This window comes from Scyliorhinus canicula, chromosome 1, assembly GCF_902713615.1.
Source record: "Scyliorhinus canicula chromosome 1, sScyCan1.1, whole genome shotgun sequence".
Taxonomy (NCBI): domain Eukaryota; kingdom Metazoa; phylum Chordata; class Chondrichthyes; order Carcharhiniformes; family Scyliorhinidae; genus Scyliorhinus; species Scyliorhinus canicula.
In genome coordinates, this window is record NC_052146.1 from 234200096 (window position 1) to 234226524 (window position 26429).

Below are 26429 nucleotides of genomic sequence, written 5' to 3' on the forward strand. Positions count from 1 at the left end.
GCCCTAGGTTCCAGATCGGGGTCTCTTTTCTGGGGGAGGGGATCCGTGGGCGGGGGGTTCCTCTAGTCAGGGTATCTCTGTGGGGGTTCCCTTTAGTCAGGGGTTCCCTTTAGTCAGGGGTTCCCTTTAGTTCATGGGTTGCCTGTGTCGGGGTCTCCCAACCTTGGGTGGGGTGGGGGAAGCGTCTGGTAGAGGAGGGGTGGGGCACATAGTGCATTGTGTGGGGGGGGGGGGCAAAGATGGTGGCCCTCAAATGGACTTTGGGGGCAACTCCCCTCAGGGGTTACCCACTTGATCCACCGCGAGGCCCACCACGACTGGGCCACGCTGGTAAATACCAAACAGGATCTGTGCCCATGTGATTCCTGGCCCAGGGGATCAGAGAATCACGGAGGGCCAGAGAATAGGGTACCCGGCCCACTAAGAGGGTGTAAATAGTTCATTAAGCTCCATTTGCATTCACTTACATCCTCCTGCTGATGTGCGGGCATGAACCTTCATCCCGGCACCAGCGGGGAGCGAGAACATTGCGTTCGGCTCAGCACCGCTCCCAATTTTCTCCCGACGTCCGATTCTCCATCCCATTGGGAAATGCGCTTCGGGCGTCGGGGACGGAGAACCCAACCCAACATATCGGATCAAAATTATCGTGCGGAAGAAAGGGGTGGGGGGAAAGGGCGGTGAGAGAACAAAAGGGAATGTCTGTGATAAGGTGGAAGGCAGGAGAGATTAAGTAACAAAACATCAAAAATAATACTTGATTCAAACAATGATAGTGCAAGGCAAGGGGTGTTGGTAAAAGGTAAAGTAAAGAAACAAACATCGAGTCCGAAGGAGGTGTAAATAGGACTCGTAGAATCATCACCAACCATTTCAAATGATTGAATTCGATGCTCAGTCTGGGAGTCTGCAAAATGCCTAACCAAAAGTAAAAATGCTGTCCCTCAATCTTCTGTTGAGATTCATCGGAGCAGTGTCGGAGATCGCAGACGGGTCGGTCAGCTTGGCAGTGTGGCAGACAATTGAAATGACAGCTGATTGGAAACACGAGTGAACAACCACTTCCACCATTAACTGCATGGCTGAATGTGTTCTCACATTGACTAACTTTTATTTTACTCAACTCGCTTTCTTGAAGTAAAAGCTGTTGTTATGGAAACCCTCGTGGATCCAGGATATATCTTGACAGGGTCCTTGACTGTGTCTATCCCATTTTCACAAAGTAAAGCACTGGAACAGGAGGCCCAATAGGGTGTGCGGCCCAAATAAACATTGTACACAGACCCATTAAATCCAGCCTATGGTTGCAAGACGGTCAGGACTGCGAGCTAAATATACCAGATTAAAAGGTCTACAGGAAAGGTCGTGAAAATGGTAAAGGAGAAAGAGTAACCATGTTTAAGGATTAAGGGCAGCATGGTAGCATAGTAGGTAGCACAGTTGCTTCACAGCTCCAGAGTCCCAAGTTCAATTCCCAGCTTGGGTCACTGTCTGTGCGCAGTCTGCATGTTCTCCCTGTGTGTGCGAGGGTTTCCTCCGGGTGCTCTGGTTTCCTCCCACCGTCCAAAGAGGTGGATTGGCCATGCTAAATTGCCCTTAGTGACCAAAAAGGTTGGGTGGAGTTATTGGGTTACGGGGATAGAGTGATGATGTGGGCTTTGATAGGGTGCTTTTTCCAAGGGCCGGTGCAGACTCGATGGGCCGAATGGCCTCCTTCTGCACTGTAAATTCTATGATTCTATGAAGTCACTTTGTGAGAAGACAGAATAAAACGAGAGGTATGCATTCATGGGTAGAATTGAAAAAATAAAAACATTTAAGGCTGCAGTGAGAGGTGTGTATAGCCTAGTGATGAAGTGTTAGAGTATATAAATGTGGAGATTAGCAAAGAAAGGCAAAGTGGTTTAAAAGCAAATTACTGCAGATGCTGGAATCTGAAACGAAAGAGAAAATACTGGACAGTCTCAGCAGGTCTGGCAGCATCAGTAGGGAGAGAAAAGAGCTAACGTTTCAAGTCCGATGACTCTTTGTCAAAGCTCAGGCAAAGTGGTTTAATGGGTGTCTCTTCTGGGGGGCTTCCAGACAGAGGTCAGTCTTCTGGGGGGGGGGGGTCACTGGGGGGGAGGGGTCTATTTATTTAGGGGGTCTATGTATCTAGGGGGTCTCTTTAATGATGGCATCTCAAGTGGGGCGGGGTGGTGATGGGGGGTTCAGGTCAAACCCCATACTAATAATAATAATCACTTATTGTCACAAATAGTTACTGTGGAAAGCCCCTAGTCACCACATTCTGGCGCCTGTTTGGGGAGGCCGGTATGGGAATTGAACTTGTGCTGCTGGCATTGTTCTGCATTGCAAGCCAGCTATTTAGCCCACTGTGCTAAACCAGCTCCCATACTGGGGGATGGGAGGCAGGGAGCGACCTAGAAAATTCTGGGAAGGGGGCTAGATTGCACAGCATTGGGGGGGGGTTGCTGAATTGTGTAGCTTTGCGTTGCGGGGTTGGGGGGGGGGGGGGGGGGGAGCCACTGGACTATCGGATCACTTGGCTGCCCGATAGTGGCATTCCCTCAGAAATCCCATGCAATCCTCTCCATTCAAAAATTTGCCTGGCTAAGGATTGGGAATTGCTCCTAATTTCTGCTCCCAGTGTGAGCGCATATCAGATGAAATACACCTCTGGCGGGAGAATTTCGTCTCCCAAACAAAGAATCTGGCTCTATGTTCTCCTGCCGGATCTGAATCACCTCTGGTTTGTGCTGGTGCTGGGACCGGTGCCCAGAAGTGATTTATTCTCCCTTGTAATGCAAATTTATGCATGGTGGGGAACGCAAGGGATTCTGTTCCGAATCCTCCTCGTGGGACTCCATTTTGAGTGGGCGGTCCAATAGTGTGGTCGCAAATGGCTCCCCTCCGCCCCCCCCCCCCCCCCACAGCACAAATCCTGCCCCCCCTGCTGACAAGTCGAAGCATCCTTCCATCCCTCCCACAGAGCACACACGCATGAGGGTGACCCGACCCTCTCCCACCGATCTCCCATCAGACACCCCCCACCCACCAGAGACCCCATCAGACCCCCACTAGAGACGCCACCAGATCCCCTTACCAGAGGTGACTGATGGGGTGTGGTCTCTGAGAGGCGGGGAGTGGGGGGTGGGTCTCTGATCTGAGCGTGTCTTTGAAATGAGGGATGCCTCTGATATGAGGGTGTCTTTGATATGAGATCGGTCTCTGATTATGGGTGTCTGGCATGGGTTTAATGAGGGATTTGGTGGGTAGTCTTCTGGTGGGTGTGTCTCTGGTGGGGCCTGATGGGGGTCTCTGGTGGGGGCTCTTATGGGGACGGCTGGGAAGGATTTGCATCGGGGAAGGGGAAGGGGGGGGGGCCCTCCAATGGACTTTGGGGGCACGAAAGTTAAATACTTACCTGCTTGGATCACCGGGGAGTCCAGCGAGTTCAGGGTCACGCTGAAAAATACTTGCACCAATCCACAGCCACATGAATCCTGGCCCAGAGGGCTAGAGCATCATGGAGAATGTGGTGTCCAGCTCATTAAGAGGATGTAAATAGGTTTGAGTGACCCATTTGGCTCTTCCTGCCAACGGGGGGGCGCGAATCTCTCAATGTTGCTGCCGCCACTAGCGAAGGACCGGAACATTGGAACGGGATCGCCGTGTTTTGTGCCCGATGCAAGATTCTTTGTTGCATCAGGAACTCTGCTACCTGCGGCGGAGAATCCGCTCCCCCCACCTCCCCCAGTAGTGCCTATAGTTTATTCTTGTCAGCCCAGATTATGATTTGGTCACAATGATTGAAACATTACACAAACAAATGTGAAAATATGTTCGAGGAGACGGTTTGGATGGTTGTCAATAAATAAAGTTACAGTTGAAAATCTAATAACAGGACATGAATCATTTTGTGTCTTACATATTGCTGAGGAGTTGATAGAGTTACTTATTTAACGAAGGTGTGCCGTATCTTGAAGAACACAAACCCTTAAATTCTAAAGTGTATAACTCTGCTTGTCCACAAGGTGGCAGTATTGACTACATAGAAGAGAGGATCAAATGCTTGTGGCATAATTAATAAGCAAACGATTAGATTCAAGACAGTATAGCTCCTAATTACTCAACAGATTTGGTGGCTAATCCTATGTCTCAGCAGGTGGCATTTAGACTGTGCAATTTTACACTGACATCCTGTCAATTGATGGGAATTAAAGAATGCCCAGAAGTAAATTTATCCCAGTTTTTATTTCTGACACTGCAGGTATCCATGCTCAGCACTGTAAACTGACCATGAATTGAAATTGTCCACTGACACCGATATTAATTTTGAGCTGTATTTGCTGCAGGGGGTCCAGTGGAAAATCTGGAGAGAATTTCTGTTTGTGACATTTAAACACAGCCAACTCATTAAAATCTCACTCTGGCGTTTGACATTGAACGCAGGCAGCAGGTATCCTGTCAGACTCTCATGACATGCATGATCTCCACTCAATTCATTAAGCCACCAATGCAAAGATAAACTTTTAGAAGTGTCGGTCAGTTCTGCACAAAGACAGCAATTGTAGAGGATGGAGCCAGGATCTGTAAACGCTGTGCTCTGCCTTGACAATGCCTTCCTCGATGTACTGCTGGGTAATGTGAGGACTGGAGAGAGGGAGTCTTCCCTCGCAATGCGAGGAAGAAGCCTACTGCTACCATAAAGAGGGTTTGACTAGTGGTGGATCCCAGCAGGTTGGCAGCAGAAATGTTAGGAATATACATTGGATTAGTGCAGGAAACACTTTAATGATCTAAACATGTCAGAGAAGGTGAATACCGTTCCACATACGCATACATCCTGTTGTGCTCGTCCCTCCCTCTCACCCTGCCTTCTTGTGCCGACTGTTCCACTTCTTATCTGTTGTCTCCAGTCAGGACGCTACGTGCTGCATTTTATCCCCATGGTCGCATCTGTCCCTGCACAGGCACGGGTGGACTAGCCTCACTGGGAGCCATCTGTCCCTGCACAGGCACGGGTGGACTAGCCTCACTGGGAGCCATCTATCCCTGCACAGGCACGGGTGGACCAGCCTCACTGGGAGCCATCTGTCCCTGCACAGGCACGGGTGGACCAGCCTCACTGGGAGCCATCTGTCCCTGCACAGGCACGGGTGGACCAGCCTCACTGGGAGCCATCTATCCCTGCACAGGCACGGGTGGACCAGCCTCACTGGGAGCCATCTGTCCCTGCACAGGCACGGGTGGACTAGCCTCACTGGGAGCCATCTATCCCTGCACAGGCACGGGTGGACCAGCCTCACTGGGAGCCATCTGTCCCTGCACAGGCACGGGTGGACCAGCCTCACTGGGAGCCATCTGTCCCTGCACAGGCACGTGTGGACCAGCCTCACTGGGAGCCATCTATCCCTGCACAGGCACGGGTGGACTAGCCTCACTGGGAGCCATCTGTCACTGCACAGGCACGGGTGGACCAGCCTCACTGGGAGCCATCTGTCCCTGCACAGGCACGGGTGTACCAGCCTCACTGGGAGCCATCTATCCCTGCACAGGCACGGGTGGACCAGCCTCACTGGGAGCCATCTATCCCTGCACAGGCACGGGTGGACTAGCCTCACTGGGAGCCATCTGTCCCTGCACAGGCACGGGTGGACCAGCCTCACTGGGAGCCATCTGTCCCTGCACAGGCACGGGTGGACCAGCCTCACTGGGAGCCATCTGTCCCTGCACAGGCACGGGTGGACCAGCCTCACTGGGAGCCATCTGTCCCTGCACAGGCACGGGTGGACTAGCCTCACTGGGAGCCATCTATCCCTGCACAGGCACGGGTGGACTAGCCTCACTGGGAGCCATCTGTCCCTGCACAGGCACGGGTGGACCAGCCTCACTGGGAGCCATCTATCCCTGCACAGGCACGGGTGGACTAGCCTCACTGGGAGCCATCTATCCCTGCACAGGCACGGGTGGACTAGCCTCACTGGGAGCCATCTATCCCTGCACAGGCACGGGTGGACTAGCCTCACTGGGAGCCATCTGTCCCTGCACAGGCACGGGTGGACTAGCCTCACTGGGAGCCATCTGTCCCTGCACAGGCACGGGTGGACCAGCCTCACTGGGAGCCATCTGTCCCTGCACAGGCACGGGTGGACCAGCCTCACTGGGAGCCATCTATCCCTGCACAGGCACGGGTGGACCAGCCTCACTGGGAGCCATCTGTCCCTGCACAGGCACGGGTGGACCAGCCTCACTGGGAGCCATCTGTCCCTGCACAGGCACGGGTGGACCAGCCTCACTGGGAGCCATCTGTCCCTGCACAGGCACGGGTGGACTAGCCTCACTGGGAGCCATCTGTCCCTGCACAGGCACGGGTGGACCAGCCTCACTGGGAGCCATCTGTCCCTGCACAGGCACGGGTGGACCAGCCTCACTGGGAGCCATCTATCCCTGCACAGGCACGGGTGGACCAGCCTCACTGGGAGCCATCTATCCCTGCACAGGCACGGGTGGACCAGCCTCACTGGCAGTCAGTGGGCAGTTCCAGCAACAACAACCTGCATTTGTATCATACTATTAACACAAGGAAACATCTTAAAGGAGGAAAGAGGCGGAAGGATTTTAAGGAGGAAACTCCAGGGCCTGGGGTTTAGGCAGCTGAAGGAACACCCACTAATGATGGCGCAATCACCATTGGGAATTGTTGTGTTGAACGATAGATTCAACAAGCACTAACTGGTACCAAGTTGTGTTATGCTTCTTCATGTAGGATAAGCTGCTTTCTTGATGTATACTCTGGCAAAGGAAGGTTCAGACTTGGAGATAGGTTTAACACATTTATTGAACAGTTAACAATTCTCCTACTTGAGTTCAACTCTCCTGCTAATCTTACTGATGTACCATCAATTGGACTCGAGACACGATGAAGATCCAAACTGTGGCTTTAATCAGCTAGTTGTTCGTCCGGTGGTCGACTACAGAGAAAGGCCGACCATCGGGAAACCTGGGTACTTATACCCTGGCTCGGAGGCGGGGTCTACTTGCCTCTCAACCAATTGGTGAGCAGTCACATGACTAGTCCTAGCCAATCAGATGAGAGGCACATGACCAGCCAGAGCTAATGGGAAACCAATGCCCTGCACCAATGGCAGTGCTCCCACTCATATCACCACATTCACCCCTTGTGGAGAAAGAAGGCGGGGAAGGGGTGAGGGGAAGAGAGAGGGTGGGGGGGTCTGAGGACTGGTGATATGAGTAGAGGTAAACAAAGATATGGGCTGTCCACTGGCTCGTGGCAAAATAAACAATACAACATACTACATTGGGATGCACAAAAAATTACAACAGAGTCCAATAAAGTCCCATGGTTGCATCAGATGGTCACGATCAGCCTGTCGGGCGCCCGTGATGTTCTGGTGGACCGTCGCAGTGGAGCCGGTGACGTTGAGCTGATGGTCGTCCTTGCCTCCGGGAGCGTCGGTCGTAGATATGTCTCCGTACCCAGGGCCAGTGGTGGAGACGCTGTAATTGGGGAAGGGGGGGGTATATGCGCTTGGTCGTGGGGGCGCGGGGGGCACTGGGGGGAATTGGAGTGGGGGGGTGTTGATGGAAGGGGAGAAGGCCGCACGCCGGCGGGTGCCAGGTCCCGGAGCGAGACCGTATCCCGCCGACCGTCGGGATACTCCACGTACGCATACTGCGGGTTAGCATGGGGTCGGAGAATTCCGCCCCAGATCTGTAGGTCATGAAGGCATGGATGTGGGTTCAACAGCAGATAAGTTCAGGCTGTGGCAGACACGGGCAATGTTGCAGAGGTTGAAATAGGCCGTCTTAATGATGGTGCAGAAATATGGTCGCAACCTCAACTCAGCTCAGGGTCAAATATGGCATCAAAGTTGCAAACAGTGTGGCTCAGCCTCAGACAGTTGCCAGGGCGATGGATGGAATCAATAGGAGAGAAGTGGGGATGGGTATTGAATACAGTACGCTTATAAGAAATAGTAGGATAAGGCCATTTGGCCCATCGAGTCTTCTCTGTCATTGGATAAGATCATGGTTGATCTGATTGTGGTCTCAATTCCACTTTCCTGCATGTCCACCATAACCCTTGACTTCCTTGTTGATCAAAAGTCTGTCCAGTTCTGCCTCAAATATACTGAATGACCCAGGCTCCCATTGCTCTTATAGAAGAGAATTTTAAAGACCGACAGCCCACTGAGAAAATAAATTCCTCCTCATTGTGGGGGACGCTATATTTTTAAACTGTATTGCCTAGTTCCAGACCCCTCAATGAGAGGAAAGGACGCCTCAGAACCATCTCATTCATACATTTGTTCTTTTTCACCATGGCCTTCATTGGCATTTTCCCACATCTACTCTGGTTTTCATCAAGCCTCCCTCAGTTTGTGTTTCAATATTATCCGCCCGTCCAATTTTTCTCTTTATTTTTCTGTTTTTTTGCTCAATTGCTCCTTCAATTGTTGCCAGGACAGGCTGTCGGGTTATTCTCCTTGCTTGAAGGCACTCATTATGCTTGGCTCTGTGTTGCTGCATTGTCCTTTTCTCGATTGCACTGCTGCTGCTAATGGCCCTTTCTGCCACATGCTTTGCAGAATTGTTGAAAAACTGGGTATTTCCTTGGTCAATGCAGAAGTCTCTGGGGCAGATTCTGCTGCTGCAGGGTCATCCCCGAGGTGCTCCAGCTTGTACAGCCTCAGTGCACCTCCCAGGGCAGCAACGACTAGGATAAAGACCACCATTCAATCCTGGTTGAATTCCGAAGTCCATTGTTCACACAGGGTGAAAGATTGACATGGTAGCATGGTGCGCACCCCATGCTCAACCAGGTCCACTGGGCTACACGATGACCCCAGCCTGCATGGCTGCCCCTGCCCCCATATGTCCCATTCTCCACTCCCCCATCCAAATGTCCACCCTCAGCTATTCCCCCTGGCACTCCTGGCACTGCGTCTGGCCCCTGGCACCCATCCCTGCTGTCAGGCACATGTCCTTGCTGATACGGGTACCAGTGGCTGGCCCTATCCATTCCAGCAGTATATTCTGTGGCCCCCATCCAGCACCTTCAGTAGGGGCTACTGTGGGCATCCCCTTGGGTGAGCGGTGTGACGCCCCGCCGGCGGGTGCAACCCAAGTGTAGGCTGCGGCAGTGGCGGTCCGTGCCTGGACACCCCAGTCCCAGGGTGATGACCGTGACCACAAGGCCCAGGGCCAGGATCGAACCGGGGTCTTCAGGTCATAGGCAGCAGTGCTAACCACTGCGCCACTATTCCGCCCCTGGTCACTCGCCTTTACCAACTGAGATAAGCCATGCAGTGCTGGTCCTCTCGACGTACTGTCCCCTCTCACTGAACTGACAGGCAATCTGTTGCAATCTCACCATGAGGGACTTACCAGCCCTTCATCTGAGCAATGGCCCAGCATTGTTGTCAAAGCATTTCTTCGCAGCCCCACTCTGTGTTTTCAACACTCATTGATGAGCAACTTGTTGTAATCTGACCAGAAGGCCAAAGGTTATCTCATACCTTGTGGCACAATCTGTAGGCTTCACGGTGACACAGTGGATAACACTGTTGCCTCATAGCACCAGAGACTCACGCTCAATTCCAGCCCAGGGTGACTGTCTTTGTGGAGTTTGCACTTTCTCCCCGTGTTTATGTGGGTTTCCTCTGGGTGCTCCGGTCTCCTCGAAAGATGTGCAAGTTAGGTGGATTGGCCATGTTAAATTGCCCCTTAGTGTCCAGCCATATGCAGGTTAGGTGGGGTTATGGGGATAGGGGGGTGGGAGTGGTGCTAGGTCGAGTGTTCTTTTGGAGGGTCAGTACAGACCCAATGGGCCAAATGGCCTCCTTCTGCAATGTCGGGATTCTATGTTCGCCATAGTGTACCTGCACGCAATCTTGGTACCACCTACCTGACCACCACAGATCACCATGCCGTGTTGTTATAATGATACAAGTCTTTGAGCTTATTTTTTGTACAAGACACAAGACATCAATCACTCATGAGGGATTGGATAAACACATTGTGGGTTAATTTATTAAGACTAGGAACATGAAAACTATCTTACATTGTTGTATGTGTCTGTTCTGCTCAAAGCAAAAATGAAACTATGGCTGGATCACATGATACTTTTCTCTTCTAGTGATGTCACGCTGATCCCGCTTAAAGGCATATTACTATACTCTTAACTTTCCCTTTCCAGGTGGTGGGGAAGAAGCAGCTGTGTGCACTTTCAGTGGTTTACCTGCCTGATAGCTAATAAGCCTTCTGAGTATTCTCATTGTAGGGATTTCTGTATACTCTGTATATGTAAATAAATGATTGGTTAATGTACAGTCAGTACAGTCAAATGATCACTAGATGGCAACACTAACAGGAACTATATAAGGAGTTTCCCGCTCCTCCTTAGTGTTAGTGCGTGTGTATTGCAGCAAGAGGATAGACGTGACCAGCTCAGAGTGTCGTGTATGATGTTAATTGTTAATTTAATCTAATCTTAATTAATTCTATTACTAGTCAAAGTATTAAAGTAAAAGAACTCACAAGTATATTATTTTGTTACTCATTAAATAATTTGTCATCAACTGGAAGACTTTGATTGTTTATCATCAAGTTAAATACAACGCGCAAAGACAAATGAGTAATATATATATTACATCTCTGTAATATAACACTCATTATTTTTTGAATGTTTTAGGGAGCCCTAAAAACCCCAAGCACATGCAGTTAAACTCAAACATAGTTAACATATTGCTAGAATTGAGCCATTAATCTGTTTAAATTACTAAAGGATTCTCTAAAAGGGCATTATGGAAAAACTACCTCATTAAACTCAGACGGCATCATATTGGAGCCAGCTTCCAGATGTGTAAACATTTCTGGTCACTTTAACCAGCCCATAGACCGGGAACTCTCCATTCTGGAACCTAAATGCTCCTGCCAGTGGAGAATAGGGACTGGTCGCTGCTGCTGTTAGGAGTGTCGCTCAGGTGAGTCAACCCGTAACCAGGCAAAGTTAAGCATGGCGGAGAGCTCACTGGATTCAACCGACACCTGTATTAGGCCACCATTTTGAGCAGGAGGCCTGATCACAAAGTCCGGTGGTAGGCCACCCTCCCCATCGCAAAGCAAATCATGACCCCACCCTGTTGACAAGGAGGGGCATCCTCCACCCTTAGAACCATAGAATTCCTACAGTGCAGAAGGAGGCCATTCAGTCCAGCGGGTCTGCACCGACCCTCTGAAAGAGCACCCTACATAGGCCCACTCCCTGGCATATCCTCGTAATCCCGTAACCCTACCTAACCTGCACATGATTGGACTCTAAGGGGCAATTTCAGCATAGCCAATCCACCTAACCTGCACATATTTGGAATACGCCACAGGAATGACAAGTCACTCATCCACACACCACGCTCGCCTGAGGGTGATCCGCGAAGAGAAAGTTAAACTATTTATCTCCTTTGATGTGGTGAGGAGCTGTCAATTGTAGTTTTATTAACACTGATTGGCATCAAAGCAGAGTTCTTGATGGGTGAAGAGAAAGATAAATAAACAATCCCCCAAGCAGCTGCGTCTGGACCATTAAACTGTCAATCACAGGCTGTGGGCTTTTGAGGAAGCCTCTGACAATTGCTGCTGTTTTGTTTGTGGGAGCAGATATTAGGAAAGAGACAGTGTTCCTGCATTGAGTCGTCTCTGAAATGCCTGGACTGCTCTTCAGCTGTTGGGCAGAACAGTTCAAGCTGAGGAGGCCAGAACTGAATTTAAAAGCCCAGATCAGGGAGATGCTGTTGAACAGAGGGCTGTCTGAGGTCACCATGCCAAAGGTGATCTGCAGGTTGCCCTGGGCGAGAAGAGGGATACCAAGACGGGACCCCTATCCTGTGGTCGTGATTCCTGATGCCAAACCCCAGGACCGCTGGGGGACTCCCTCTGCAGCCTGGCAGCAGCAGAGGGGCACATTATCAGCGCTCTGAATGCTTTGACCCCCTCGGGCTCCATCGCACGAGGGCTACGCTTGACTAACCTCGGACTAAAGCTCGTCTGGTGAATTTCCTGTTGTGGGGGCTGGAACATCATGGGGGAATGGTGGGGTTTGTGGGGGTTGGTGGGGGGGGGGGGGGGGCGTTGTCTGGAGGGGAGAAAATTGGGCTTCCAGCCCATTGATTTCCTGCCTGTCATAAATCTGCATTTCCCTGCCGGTGTGATGCAGTTAGCGCACTATGGATTATGGTTGGGGGGGGCAGAAAATGGCAATGGATCTGGCGTCCAGTGCCCAGCGCCAACCCCGTTTTTCTGCCAGCACTCCATTTTCCACAGGATCAGGATCACAGTGGCAGTGAATAGAGGTCGTGCAATGGTCGTCCGAGGCAACAGAAGGGCTCTTACGCGAATGATTGGAGTCAGTGGCCTGGTCCATATTCAAGAACTCAGTGGCCAGCCTAAACAAGTGTGCCACCACCGTCACAGACTTCATCAGCAAGTATGTAGAAGACTGCGTGCCAAAGAAGGAAATACGTACATTCCCCAACCGGAAACCATGGTTTAACCAGGAGATTCACTCCCTATTGTAGGCCAGGTCTGAGGCGTTCAAGACAGGCAAACCTGACCTCTATAAGAAACCTAGGTATGACCTCCGCAAAGCCATCAGGGATGCCAAGGGACGATATCAGACTAAGCTAGAGTCACAGTCTAACGAAACGGATTCTTGTCGGTTTTGGCAAGGCTTAAACAACATAATGGGTTCCAAAGTAAAGCCGAGTAGAATTTACGGCAATAGCGCACATCTCGCTGGTGAACTCGATGCATTCTATGCTAGTTTCAAGCAGGAAACTAACAAACTGTTGTCACCTGCCCCATCAGCAGCATCGGACACACCGATACCCACCATCACAGCTTCCTTCCGAAGTCAGATTGGCTTTCTTGAAAGTGAATATACAGAAAGCAATGGGTCCTGACGGAATCCCTGATAATGCACTCAGTTCCTGTGTGGACCAACTGGCGGGTGTGTTTGCGGACATCTTCAACCTCTCCCTACTCCATTTCAAGGTCCCCATCTGCTTCAAGAAGACCACCATTATACCGGTACCAAGGAAGAATCAGGTTATGTGCCTCAACAACTACCATCCGGTGGCATTGACATCGATCATTATGAAGTTCTTCAAGAAGTTGGTCATGAGACACATCAACTCATGCTCCCATAATGCCTTGAACCACTGGAATCAGCAGACCGCCACAACCAATCCACAGCAGATGCTATCTCCATGGCCCTGCACTCATCATGGAGCATCTCGACAAGGACTCCTACGTCAGACTCCTATTCATTGACTATAGCTCTGCCTTCAATACCATAAACCCAGCCAAGCTCATATTAGAACTGACCCGTAGACCACAATCAGTAAGGATAAACAACAACATCTCCTCCATGATAGTCCTCAATGCCGGGGCCCCACAAGGCTGCGTACTTAGCCCCCACTGTACTCCTTATAAACACACGACTGTGTGGCAAAATGTGGCTCCAACTCCATCGACAAGTTTGCTGGTGACATGGCAGCCGTGGGTTGTACCGCGAACAATGATGAGTCAGAGTACAAGAGGGCGATAGAGAACCTAGTGGAGTGGTGTAATGACAACACTCTCTCCCTCAATGCCAGTAAAACTAAAGAGCTGATCATTGACTTCAGGAAACAAAGTACTGTACACACCACTGTCTGCAACAATGGTGCTAAGGTTTAGATGGTTGACAGGTTCAAATTCCTAGGTGTGCACATCACCAACAACCTGTCCTGGTCCACCCATGTCAAAGCTACCACCAAGAAAGCACAACAGCGCCTATACTTCCTCAGGAAACTAAGGAAATTCAGCATGTTCATGTTGACTCTCACCCATTTTTACAGATGCACCATAGAAAGCATCCTATCTGGCTACATCACAGCCTGGTATGGAAACTGCTTGCCCCAAGACCGTAAAAAACAACAGTCGTGAACACAGCCCAGTCCATCACGCAAACCCGCCTCCCATCCATTGACTCTGTCCACACCTCCCGCTGCCTTGGGAAAATGGGAGGGCAGCACAATCAAAGACTCCTCCCACCCGAGTTATTCACTCTTCCAACTTCCTCCATTGGGTAGGAGATACAAAAGTCTGAAAACATGCACTAACAGACTCATAAACAGCTTCCTCCCTCCTTTTACCGGACTCCTGAATGACCCTTTTATGGACTGAACTGATCTCCCCATTCATCTTTCTAATGAGTAGCACGGCACTCCTTGGGTGAAATTCTCCCAAAACGGGAGAAATCGTAAAACTGCCGTAAAATCCGGGCGGGTTTTACGGCAGCGCGCCCCTTCCCGACGGGGGACCGATTCTGGTCCCCCGTCGGGGCTAGCAGCCCGACGTCGGAGGCTCCGACAAGTCGGGCTTAACGAAAATCGTTAAGCCCGCTTGCCGGAGTTAGCGCCGGCTGACGCGTCATATGACGTCAGCCGCGCATGCGCAGGTGGGAAGACTCCACCCGCGCATGCACGGGTGACGTCATCGCGTTTTTGCGCGAAACCCGCGCATGCGCGGGCCGGGTTGCCCCTCAGCCGCCCCGCGTATTGATACTGCGGGGCGGCGGAAGGACAAATAGTGCGCGGGCATCGGGCCCGCTGCCCGCAATCGGTGCCCACCGATCGCGGGCCCATGGCACCCTTGGCACGGCCGTGGTACTGCCGTGCCAATTGGTGCCATGGTTATTTTTTGCGAGTTTGTCACGACGTTTTTACGAACGGCAGGACCAGGTGTGTTTGCCGTTCGTAAAAAGGTCGTAAAGGGCTGGGACTTCGGCCCTTCTAACAGCTGCGAATCGCTGCCGGCCGTAAAAAAACGGCGGCAGCGATTCTTGTTGGGATTTCGGTGGGGGGGGGGGGGGAGAATAGCGGGAGGGCGTCAAAAAAGTCGGGAAGGCCCTCCCGCTATTCTCCCACCCGTCGTGGGGGGGGGGGAGAATTTCGCCCCTTATGTTTCACCCACTGTCTGTATCTATACATTTACATTGTGTATCTATCGCATGTCCTATGTTTTTCATGTATGGAACGATCTGTCTGGACTGTATGCAGAACAATACTTTTCACTGTACCTCGGTACACGTGACAATAAACCCAAATCCAAATCCAATCCAATCCTGAACATAAATTGCACAGCTCCACTTTAAAATACTTGCATTGTTTCCAATGTACACCCATGATCAGAGTTCAGACGTGGTGAAAAACCTACCTACAAAATCACTAACATAGTCTCTCCTTTACAGATCCAAACTGTCTACTGATGTCAAGGTTTTCTCTTTTGGGGGCTACATTCCTGGCTGTGGCACTCACAGTTTAGGTATTAAAGAGTCCATTCCATGGCCAAGATGGGGCTTTGAGCTGCAGCACCCGGTTAGTCCACCATTAACACAGGACACCATCTTGGCAGCAGGAGTGGCTGTCCCAAAGATGAGAAAACCTCTATTTAACAATTAAATTAGCTCCCATCACTCATGAAGGAATCTGTACAGTTTCCATGCTGATGCTCGACTCAATAACCTCTCCTGATGATGACCAGCTCAACAGGGGTAAAGGAAGTTTTTGTGAGTCTTCTGTTGTTCACTTGCTGATTGTGATCATTGCTAATACTTTTTGTTTTTAATGTTTCTAATTAAGGGGCAATTTTGCTTGGCACCTACCCTGCACAACTTTGGGTTGTGTGGTTGACACCCACACAGACACGGGGAAAATGTGCAAATTCCGGGTCAGTCACCCGGGGCCGGGATCGAACCCAGGTTCTTGCCGCCATGAGGCAACAGTGCCACCCTCCAATCACTGCATTTGAAGAATATTTTTGATGCACATTGGAGATTTCTGGGACTCCTTTTCAAACTTACTAAGTTTTGATATGATGCACAAATATATGAAAGTAGCGTATCTTAAACTGATGTCACTCACTCCCACCTTGACAGGATGTGATCATAGAATCCATACAGTGCAGAAGGAGACAGTTCAGCCCATCGAGTCTGCACTAGCCCTTGGAAACAGCACCCTCTTGATTCCATGACTAGTAGTCGGTTGCAAGAAGTAGTAGCAGAAATCCAATGCACGCACTTAGCCTTCGAGTTAACCTTGTGCGTCGGTAGTCATATCTTCAAATAAACAATTCATATTATTGTTTCACCAATCCTTGTCATGTGATTGGCACATTCAAATAAAAGACTGTAACAATCAATGCATCTTTTCACATTTGTTCCTGGAAATTAGCTGGGAATTTCACCGATAGAGAGTGAATGTTGTGCCACTTAACCTCATTGGACAGTATGAGCCACCAGGAGAAAGTGGGTAGTTGATCATGAACACCTTGCCAGGGTTCACCTATGTCAAGAGGATAAAAGCATTGAGGAGATGAGGCCAGACAGAGCAGCACTGGTTACTGCAGCAGAGAGGGACAGGAAGACCAAGGCTGACAGCAGGACGGCCTATCTTAGAACCTCCACGCAATGCGTGCCTGACTATTAGGTAACCTGCCTCCTGCCTCCTGCCACTGTTGAGAAATTCATTGAGCAGATCATTGGAGTTCTCAAACAGAGGGTTAAATTATTTCAATGGCCAGGAGGTGCTCTGTAGTACCTGGTACAAAGATCTTTGGATTCATGGTGACTTGCTCAATCTGGTGATCAACCATGACCACCAGCAATGGCGCCAAAGGTGTCAGAAAGCCACTAGAGGAGGAGGAGGTTGAGTAAAATGAATGAAATGAGGGTGACTACAGTGACACCAAACACCAGAGAGTTCCAGGGAATAGGTCCGCACCTGGGAGAGATGTTCACTGCCATCTAATTGAAGACCACTTTTGAAAGACATCGTCCACCACCATCAGACCTCAGAGCACTGTTGCCAAACGTTTTACCTCCCAAGCTTTTCGGTCAATCAAGATGTCCTCGATCTACGCACAATCCTTTCAACTCCTTGCCCAGGGAAGAAATCAAGGGGCTCAGGGAAGGGGAATTAACAGACTTGGGGAGGGATTGAAATGTTCAGGAGTGTATTGAAGAGATTGCGTGGATGATCGATGTCTATGTATGATGATGTATGGCTCATGAGATAAAAATGGCTGATATTTTCTCATCCCCATTCTCCTGCCTTCTCCCCATAACTCCTGATCCCCTTATCAAGAACCTATCTATCTCTGTCTTAAAGACACTCAGTGAATTGGCCTCCACAGCCTCTGCAGCAAAGAGTTCCACAGGTTCACCACCCTCTGGCTGAAGAAATTCCTCCTCATCTCTGTTTTAAAGGATCATCCCTTTAGTCTGAGATGGTGTCCTCTGGTTCTAGTTGTTCCTACAAGTGGAAACATCCTCTCCATATCCACTCTATCCAGGCCTCACAGTATCTTATAAGTTTCAATAAGATCTCCTCTCATCCTTTGAAACTCCAATGAGTACAGACCCAGAGTCCTCAAACGTTCCTCATACGACAAGTTCTTCATTCCAGGAATCATTCTTGTGAACCTCCTCTGGACCCTTTCCAAGGCCAGCACATCCTTCCTTAGATACGGGGCCCAACACTGCTCACAATACTCCAAATGGGTTCTGACCAGAGCCTTGTACAGCCTCAGAAGTACATCCCTGATCTTGTATTCTAGCCCTCTTGACATGAATGCTAACATTGCATTTGCCTTCTTAACTGCCGACTGACCCTGCACATTAACCTTAAGAGAATCGTGAATAAGGGCTCCAAAGTCTTTTGTGCTTCTGCTTTCCGAAGCATTTCTCCATTTTGAAAATAGTCTATGCCTAAATTCCTCCTTCCAAAGTGCATAACCTCACACTTTGATCACACTGAAGTGTTTGGAAGTTGATGTTGGGAGAATAACGGTCAGGCATTTCAGAACTGGGGGAACGAGGAGCTGCAGACATCTTTTAAGGGACATATTTTAATAGCCTTTATCCAGTATGATGGGTGGCAGCTTTCTGGTTATGCATGAGTGTCCTGTGTCATCTTATTGGTATAGCAAACCATACTGCTACTTTCAGTTTCCAGTTTATAGACCAATATGTTTCTAATGTTACTTAGGGCAGTACATAATGTTCATAACCCTATAAAAGTAGTTTTCTGAACATCTTTCTTCATTAAGATAATGAATTGTTTTGGATAGATATTGGACATTCATTTATTCATCATTAGATTTCTCCTCTCTGTGTGTTCACCTTATTTCTAAATAAGAAGCAGTTATTGGTTATTCATAACCTCCATTATACTGGAACACGAGTTACCATAACAACATGGCATTGTGGCCTCTGGCATAACAATGCTTGTTATTTCTGTTCTGTGATTTTTCTGTAACCCTGGTACAAACAAAATGTATTCCATAATTCCTTACTTGAAAGCTTTTAATATTGTGTCCAGTGATATCAGTTCCACAGGATGCGCCTGGAGGGCAAAGTATGTTCAATTTCTGAAAACTGGTGAGTGGTGTAACAGTGGGGAAAGGTGATATTACAAATTTATTATAATTAGATGAGTAGTTATGGGCTGGAGAGGAATGCAGATATGCCTTGTTGTACTAACGTTTTAGCTTGAAAATCTACATAATGGACAAGTCTGTTTGTAGCAAGATAAGGCTTAATTTGTTCGATGGTTCTTAGGGGCTGTAGCCCAGTGTTTGTCTAATGGGCTGGATTCGCCGTTTCTGAATGTATGTTCTCCCACCAGAACTGAATCGCTTCTGGCTTGCGCTAGGATGGACAACCAGAGCGATTCCCTCTCCCTGGCCATGCAGATTTATGCATGACTGACAGCACAAGGAATTCCATACCGAATTCTGCTATCGGGCCGTCATCTTGAATGGACAGACTGATGCCAAGTTCTGGTGGCTAGCCAGCACCCCTCCCACCAACAATGCAAACCCTGACCCACTGACAAGTAGGAACATCCTCCCCACCATCATAGGAATTGATAGCTCACCCCCCACACACACAGCATTCATGATGGTGACCTGCCCCCCATACTCCCATCAGACCCCCCCCCCCATATCAGAGTCACCCCCATATCAGAGACCCCCCTACTTTGAACCTAACTTTAATGTTTATAAACTATGATTGACAGCTCATGACCACATCAAAAGCAGTTCAGTACTTTCTGCTGAAAAAAAGAGGAAGTAAAAGCACCTAACGCCTCAATGTCTATAAACATTGAGGTTAGGTTCAAAGCAGGGTACTTGAGATGCATGCAAGTGTGAAGAGAAATTATAATAAATAATCCAGACATCTGGCTGTCTGGAAGCTATTATCCTGTCAATTACAGCCTACTGAAAGCTTTTTATCTTTGAAAGTGAATAGAAGCCTTGCAGATCAAAGGATCTGAGGGGGTTTAAAGCCTGTGATGTGGTTTTGGCTTTCTATGAAGTAACAACCGTTGCTTTCTGCACCTCTGTCTGAGACAACAGGTGTAAGGGACAGGGAAGTGAAAAAGCAGTGATTTTTCACTGATTCTGCCAGGACTGCTCTTTAGTTTCCAGGAAGGGATGACTTTGGTAGGAGGGGTATCTCTGATATGGGGGGTTTCTGATATGGGGGTCCACTAATGGGGTGCTGTTGATTGGGGTGGGTTGGGTAAGATTTGCATTGTGAAGGGTGGCCCTTTAAATGGACGTTAACTACTTACGCTAAATACCTACCCCCTCGGACCACCATGAGGTGCACCATGTCACGGCCACATTGGCAAATACTTGCACTAATCCATGCCCGACGCCCACATGAATCCTGGCCTAGAGGGCTGGAGCATCATGGAGGAGTGGAGAATCTGGTGTCCAGCCCATTAATAGGTCGCACTTGGGTGCAAATGACCCATTTGCACCCTCCCACCGGTGTGGGGTACGTACCTTGATGCCTCTGCCAGCGGAGACCAGAGCACTGCGACAGCGCCAATCCTGTTTTTTCCTTGGTACGAGATCCTCTGTTCATCGGGAACTCCGCTAGTGACACAGTTGTGACCAGCTGGTGATAGTGCTCTGTTCAGGCTGGTGAGCACATTCATCCATTTCAAGATGGATCTAGCCAGCTGGGCTGAGCACACTAAAGGCTTTTTCAGCAATTGTTGGGAACCCTGCATCCAGCATGCCATTTATTGCACCCATGTGGCCATCAAGACATTTTTGTCAAAGGAAAGAGTTCCACTCCATGTATTTTCAAATTGTTTACGGCCTCAGGAACCAGATTTGACAGGTTTGTGCGAGGTACCCTGGCAGCTCCTATGCTGTTTGTATACTGAGACACTAACAGATGCAAAGGTGGTTTGTGGTTCCAGCTGTCCTTGATGGATAGGTTATGGGTGTCAAGCGGTATCCCTTGAAAAGGTGGGTAATGACGCCACTCAGGCACCCATGGACAGAGAAGAGATCCATTCACTTCCATGTCCCCACTAGAGCAGTAGTGGAGAGGACAATAGGCCTGCTGAAAATGTGGCTCAGATGCTTGGACCATTCTGGGGGTCACCCGGCAACAGCGGCCAGAGCGAGTATCACTCATTGTTTCTGTCTGGACTAGGAGGACACTGAGGTAGGTTTACCTGCTTCAAAGGAGGCATCTAATGATGACTCAGATGCAAAGCCCGGGTAGACAGATGGTGAGTATGAAATGAGGAACCTTCAGGAAGGCAGAGACAACAGGAAGGCTTTGATTCAGCGTTCCTTTGGCTGGGCTGCCAAGGCTTGACATCCACCTGAGACCAATGACCACAACTCCTTCCCAAACATCTCACAGATAATCATGCCATGAACCCAATGTCGCACCACAGCCTCAGTAATAAGGTTTTCTGCAATAGACATCTTTCACCAGACACCGATGAGGCAAAGGCCCATCAGGACCAGTGAGTAAAGATCTAGGGCTCGATTCTTCACTGTGGGGAGTAAGTGCCCCTGCCAGCGGAGGCTCATGTCAGTCCTTGCTGGTGCTAGGAATGGCATCCAGGCGCAATACCCTCACCTTTTCTCTTTTTCCATCAGATTTATGCGTGGAAGAGAGTTAGTGGGACTTTGTCAGAATCCGGGTATCAGGTTGCCATTTTGAGACGTCGGTGTGCGGGGGGTGGGGGGGTGGGGGGGGGGGGGGGTGGGGTGGGTGTCAGGTTGTAGGATTATGTTGGTACATTTGGGGGAAAAATGGCTTTAACAAGCAATTTATTTTCCTCTCCTAGCTCCCTCTCTCTATCTTGTACCCACCCCAACAATTACAATCCCCAACCTGGGGGAATCAAGGACAGGCAGCAGCATCCATGTCAACAGGATCCCACCCAAGCAATCTTCCACACTTGTCCCTCCCGTTGATACTGCTTCCAGGTCAAGGGTTGCCAGGCCACATGCATTTCTCATGATCCAAAAATTAATAATTGATACAAACTCTTAAAAGTCCTTTTCAAACCTATTTAAAAACAGCTACAGTTTCTCCAAATATTTCCAAATATCTCCAAATATTTCAAAGTAATTACAAATGTTCCTACTGTTAATGCTTCCACTTCACACTTGCTAGTGTGATCTGCTGCAAGCAGGTGAAAAGTGTTTTGTAAGTACAGGGGACACATTTCTCATATAGTAAAATATAATTAAAATATTATTACATTGGTGAAATATAGTGGCTCAGATTGTTCACTCAATAGCAATGTGACAGACCTCTCCGCTAACCGTGAAAAAAAATAAAAAAAGGTCTGGCAACCTCTGTGATTCAATTTCATCTTTCCCAATGTTAATTTTATTCTGGCACCAGCAATCGGGGATGAGGGCATCCAGCAACAGTGAGATCATTAATCAGGTTAAGCAACCAATTACACTGAAGTAGTCTCATAGACAGTAAACCTGGAATTATCAGTTTTTATAATTTTACAGAAAATTAAATAAAAATTGGGTCATACAAATACGATTATGCAGGAAGCTGAAATATCCTAAACCAATATTAAAACCTATGGGTTTCCTATCAAATGGAGACGTTTGACATTCTACAAATATAAGATTAGTTTTCAATGAGAACCAGACTGAATATAAAAAAGTTCAATGCTGACGTGGAAAATAAAAGAAGCAAAGAAAGAGTGTGAGAAGTACAGCTCACATAAAAGGGACTGCAGACAATATAAATAGTAAAAGGGAGTGAACAAAACCGGGTTAGACCCCATTATTGGTGGCCTGTTGCATCCTCCACAACCTGACATCCATTCTCACCATGATCCACATCTTATGACAAGGGATTCAGGGGGCATGTGAGGAGGAGAAGGAAAAAAAGGAGGAGCAGCAAGGGAGAATGGGGCCAGCACATCCACATTCTGGAAAGGCTCTCCCTCAATTGTATCTCAATTGGCTCCAGTTCCAAATAATTCAGTCCCAGATCCCCACACCTTACCATTCCTCTGTTAGGGACATCACAGTCTTGGCCATAATCTTGAAATAAAAGTCATCCCAAAACACCCATGACATGTCCTCCCTCTTTATCCAACATTTTATACAAAACTGAACTAATCATCCTTGTGCCTTTTTTTCTCTTTCTCTCTTCACGTAGCATCCCTTGTGTATAGGTTGCTAATCATGGCTCAATCGTGCCAAAATGGGGCTAGTAGAATTGGCAGACCCTAAAACCTACCTCAGTTAGTACAGGGATTGAACCCGCACTGTCGCTGAGAACCACACTCCAACCAATTGAACTAACCGGTCCTTTGCCTGCATTCCATTAGTATCTCCCTTCTGTGAATCTTTGCCTGGCTAGTGTTCCTATGGAAGGGCACCCCCGTGGCTGCAGTTTGGTTGGTGGAAGGCTGCTTACTGTCAATGGAGGAGATCTCAGATGGCTTTGCAGGTCACCCTGGGTGTAGACAGCCCACCTTCAGACTACAGTATCTCAGCATGGGTGGCAACAGTCTGGGCTGACTGACTGAGTGGCAAGAGCAAGGACACTGCTGGAGTGGTAGTGGTGGGTGAATGCTATCGCCCTGAGAAAGAGGAGCAGGTTCCTATGCCAATGAGCCAAGCGCCCTAGTAATCCACTGCAACACAGATGGCTGGATTTGCATCCATAATAGCAGCAGTCTGAGTCTGCCTGGCAACAAGCTGAGATTTAGTGAACTCTGCCTGAGCTAACACTGCGGTAGTGATGGAAGATGAGACATTGATCATCAGGTGCCACACCACAGATTAGTCCACAAGTGCTTACATGGAGCGGCTTCCACACTGCAAGTTCTTTGTGAGACCCTGCGCTAAGTTAGTGTTGGCCTCCTCATGCTCCTTGACAGTGACTGCAGGAAAATTCAGCGGACCCACCCATCCGCTCTTTTCTATAAACTGTCCCAATGATGTCCTCACCTGAGACCACTGCATCAGAACCCTTGTGCAAACATACTCTCTGGGGAACTAGCACCTGTGACACCCTTTCCATCTGACCTGGTTGCAACTCATTGTGTTCAACAACTCACTATATGCAGATCCTGCCTCTATACTACTCTATTGATTCAGTGCCAATATCTGGGTTTGTGGCTGCGAGTGTGAGATCGACTGGCAGTCTTTTTTCTTCATCCACATCTTATTCCTCTTGGACTTCAGCCTTCTGCAACACTACCTGATCAAGTGACAGTTCTCAGGTATCTGAAAGTATGAAGATAGAAGGGTTGAGCTGGGTGAGGAAAGTTCTGGAAAACAGAAAGATCATGCCTTCAGCTTGTAAATTGTAAAGAAATTTGTGGGTTGAGGGAAAGTAATATGTGTTGCACTGGAGCTGGAAAGCTACTGGCCAACTTGCTCCGCTGGTCGTGGAATTAAGGTTAGAGGGCAGGTGGGTACTGGAAACATCATGTGTTTCTGTCATCAGAAAGTGAACTGTCACAGCCAGAGTTCCCATTGAAGCTCCAATACAGATGGCATCATGCAGCAGGTCTCCATTCTCTACTCAGCCTGCCTAGCATGCACAGAGACTATGATAATTCAATTTACTGATCTTGTGTCTATCTTCCGCAGATGTGCCATCTTCAGGAGCAGCTGGTGACCCCAAGGCCCCTCCCTGTTAAATTCCCAGGAACCAGGAAGACGTCGCTACTGCAGCTATGTCACACCCTCTCTCAGAACCAGGCACCAGTGCAGGTAATCACAGGTTGGTAGGCATTAGATCGTCAGCTTCGCAAATAGTGGTGAGGGCATTTCACTCACTTGTGCTCGCAGAAGCAGAGAGGCCCCAGTGCGGCGACAGTGGGAGAACTGCTGGAGAGCAGAACCATGCTAAGTCTGAGACTGTGATAAACCTCTGAGATGTCCATCCGGCGTCAGATGCTTTATGTCCAGCGGGATGCATGGGGAGGTCTGGCAGAGATCCATGAAAGTATATGTGCCATGACATCTGTCATTGAGGAGTCTATGCGGAACATTCAAACTGTTTTCACTCTGAGCACTGAGCACATGTCCTTCCCCATTGAAAGATTGGTGACTTTTGTGGAGAGGCTGCTTCAGGGATGTCCTCAGGGTTTCTTGGGATCACAATCGGACAGGCAAACCAGCATCATGGCTGTGGCTTCTCAAAGTTACTGCCCATGTGAGAGATGGATGAGGAACCTAGTCTCTCTGCTAGGTTCCATTTCATCAATGAGCAAGGTGTAGATGCACCACACACAGATGGCTGAACTGTCTGTCATCTCAGTGGGCTCTTATCAGGGTAGTCAGGCAAAAGCAGCAACTCCTCCGCCCACTGCCATGCTGCTTCATCTGATGATGCAGTGGCATCTGAGGAGTTCCCAGCCATGGGCTGGTTGCTCCTTCCAAGCCAGGGTGTTTCTGATTCAGTTCTTGGGGGACGGAGTGGGATCATCAGCCACCTTTTCAAGGGATAGCCCTTGTCAACCAGCAGCCAGCAATCCAACCTTGCAGGAGCCACAAACAGCCTTGTTACCTGGGAGTGTTCATGCTGTAGCAATCATGTCAGCTCCCTGCATAATGTGCAGAATCTGTGTCCTGTGGTTCCAGATAATCTGCACATACATCAAGTGGTGCCCTTTACTGCTGATGACCCCGGCTCTCCAGCTGGTGCTCTAATGGCCAAATGCGTGCAGTCTATAACGCCCTGGCAGCAGGAAATTCAGCCTCGTGCTCTCTCCACCTGGTTGCCCTCATTGGTCTGGTAGTTGATGAAAATTCAGGCATGTCTGTAGATGGCATTGGTCACTGTCTTGATACAACTGTGTGTGGCTGATTGCAAAACATAGCACAAATCCCCCACTGAGGCCTGAAACGAACCAGAGGTATAGAAATTGAGGTTCACTGTGACCTTCACCCCCCCCCCCCCCCCCCCCCCCCCCCCCCCCACCAACACAATTGGAAGCGGTTTTGGGACTTTTCATGTCACAAATTGATGTCACTGTGCTCCTGGCGAGGTGGAGCCTCCTGCAGCACTGGACCTCGGATATCTGCAGGTAGTTGGTGTACTGCCTGTGAACTCAAGCCTCTGGGTGGTGATATCTTTGGCCTCCTCTCCTGCCCTGCACTAACTGAACCTGTGCCTCTCCTCTCACAGGTCTTTGCCTGGGATGCTGTCTGCATTCACCAGGCCTTCTATCCCACCTGCCCCCTCTCTTCCTCTTCAGAGGTGGTCCCACCAGCAGAGTATACGATTCCCATTGAACCAGATGCAGAGGACCACTGCCTTGCAATTGGTGGAACACAGTCCTCCAATCCTCAGGTAAACCTTTCAGGAAAATGCTGAAAGTCAGGCCTCAAATGCTGCACAATAGTTAGGAAACCCAAGCTAAACTCTCTACTCACACAGTTACAAACTTTATTACAGAGAAATTGTCACTGCCCGGGGTTTGTTTATCCTGCCCTTGGGCATTTAGTGAAGAAATGCAAAAAATGTGATGGGCGCACACCCATTTTCCCTCTGCGACAAACTAAATATCAGACGGGAAGAGTAAAATCGCTGTTGATTGGACTTTTAATGGCCTTAATTCGCTCTTTAACCATCAGTGAGTGCTCATCCGATTCGAGCACGTGCTCGCCAACCTTGAAATCACGAATGTGACAATGATGTCAGGAAATGCTCCTGATCTCTTCTCGTGAGAATTTATGCACTTGCGGGTTGTGCACACGCCCGGCCCAGACACGTAAAATTCTGCCCCTGGACTGGTAAGATATTAAAATATCTGATCGATGCCTGCAGCTTGATGATTTTATGGAAATAAAGCCTGAAGCCTTAAGCCTCCATCTTCGGTCGCACATTTTAAATATTACATATTTATTTCCATTTCTGTGTGAACACAATCAGCTATTCTGCCTAAAATGTTACATAATGTCCATTAGGTGGCAGTGCAGGATCTTTTACAAGTGAACTGCTGCAGGCTAATGAAACAGCACAGACAATATCTTTTCCCAATAAC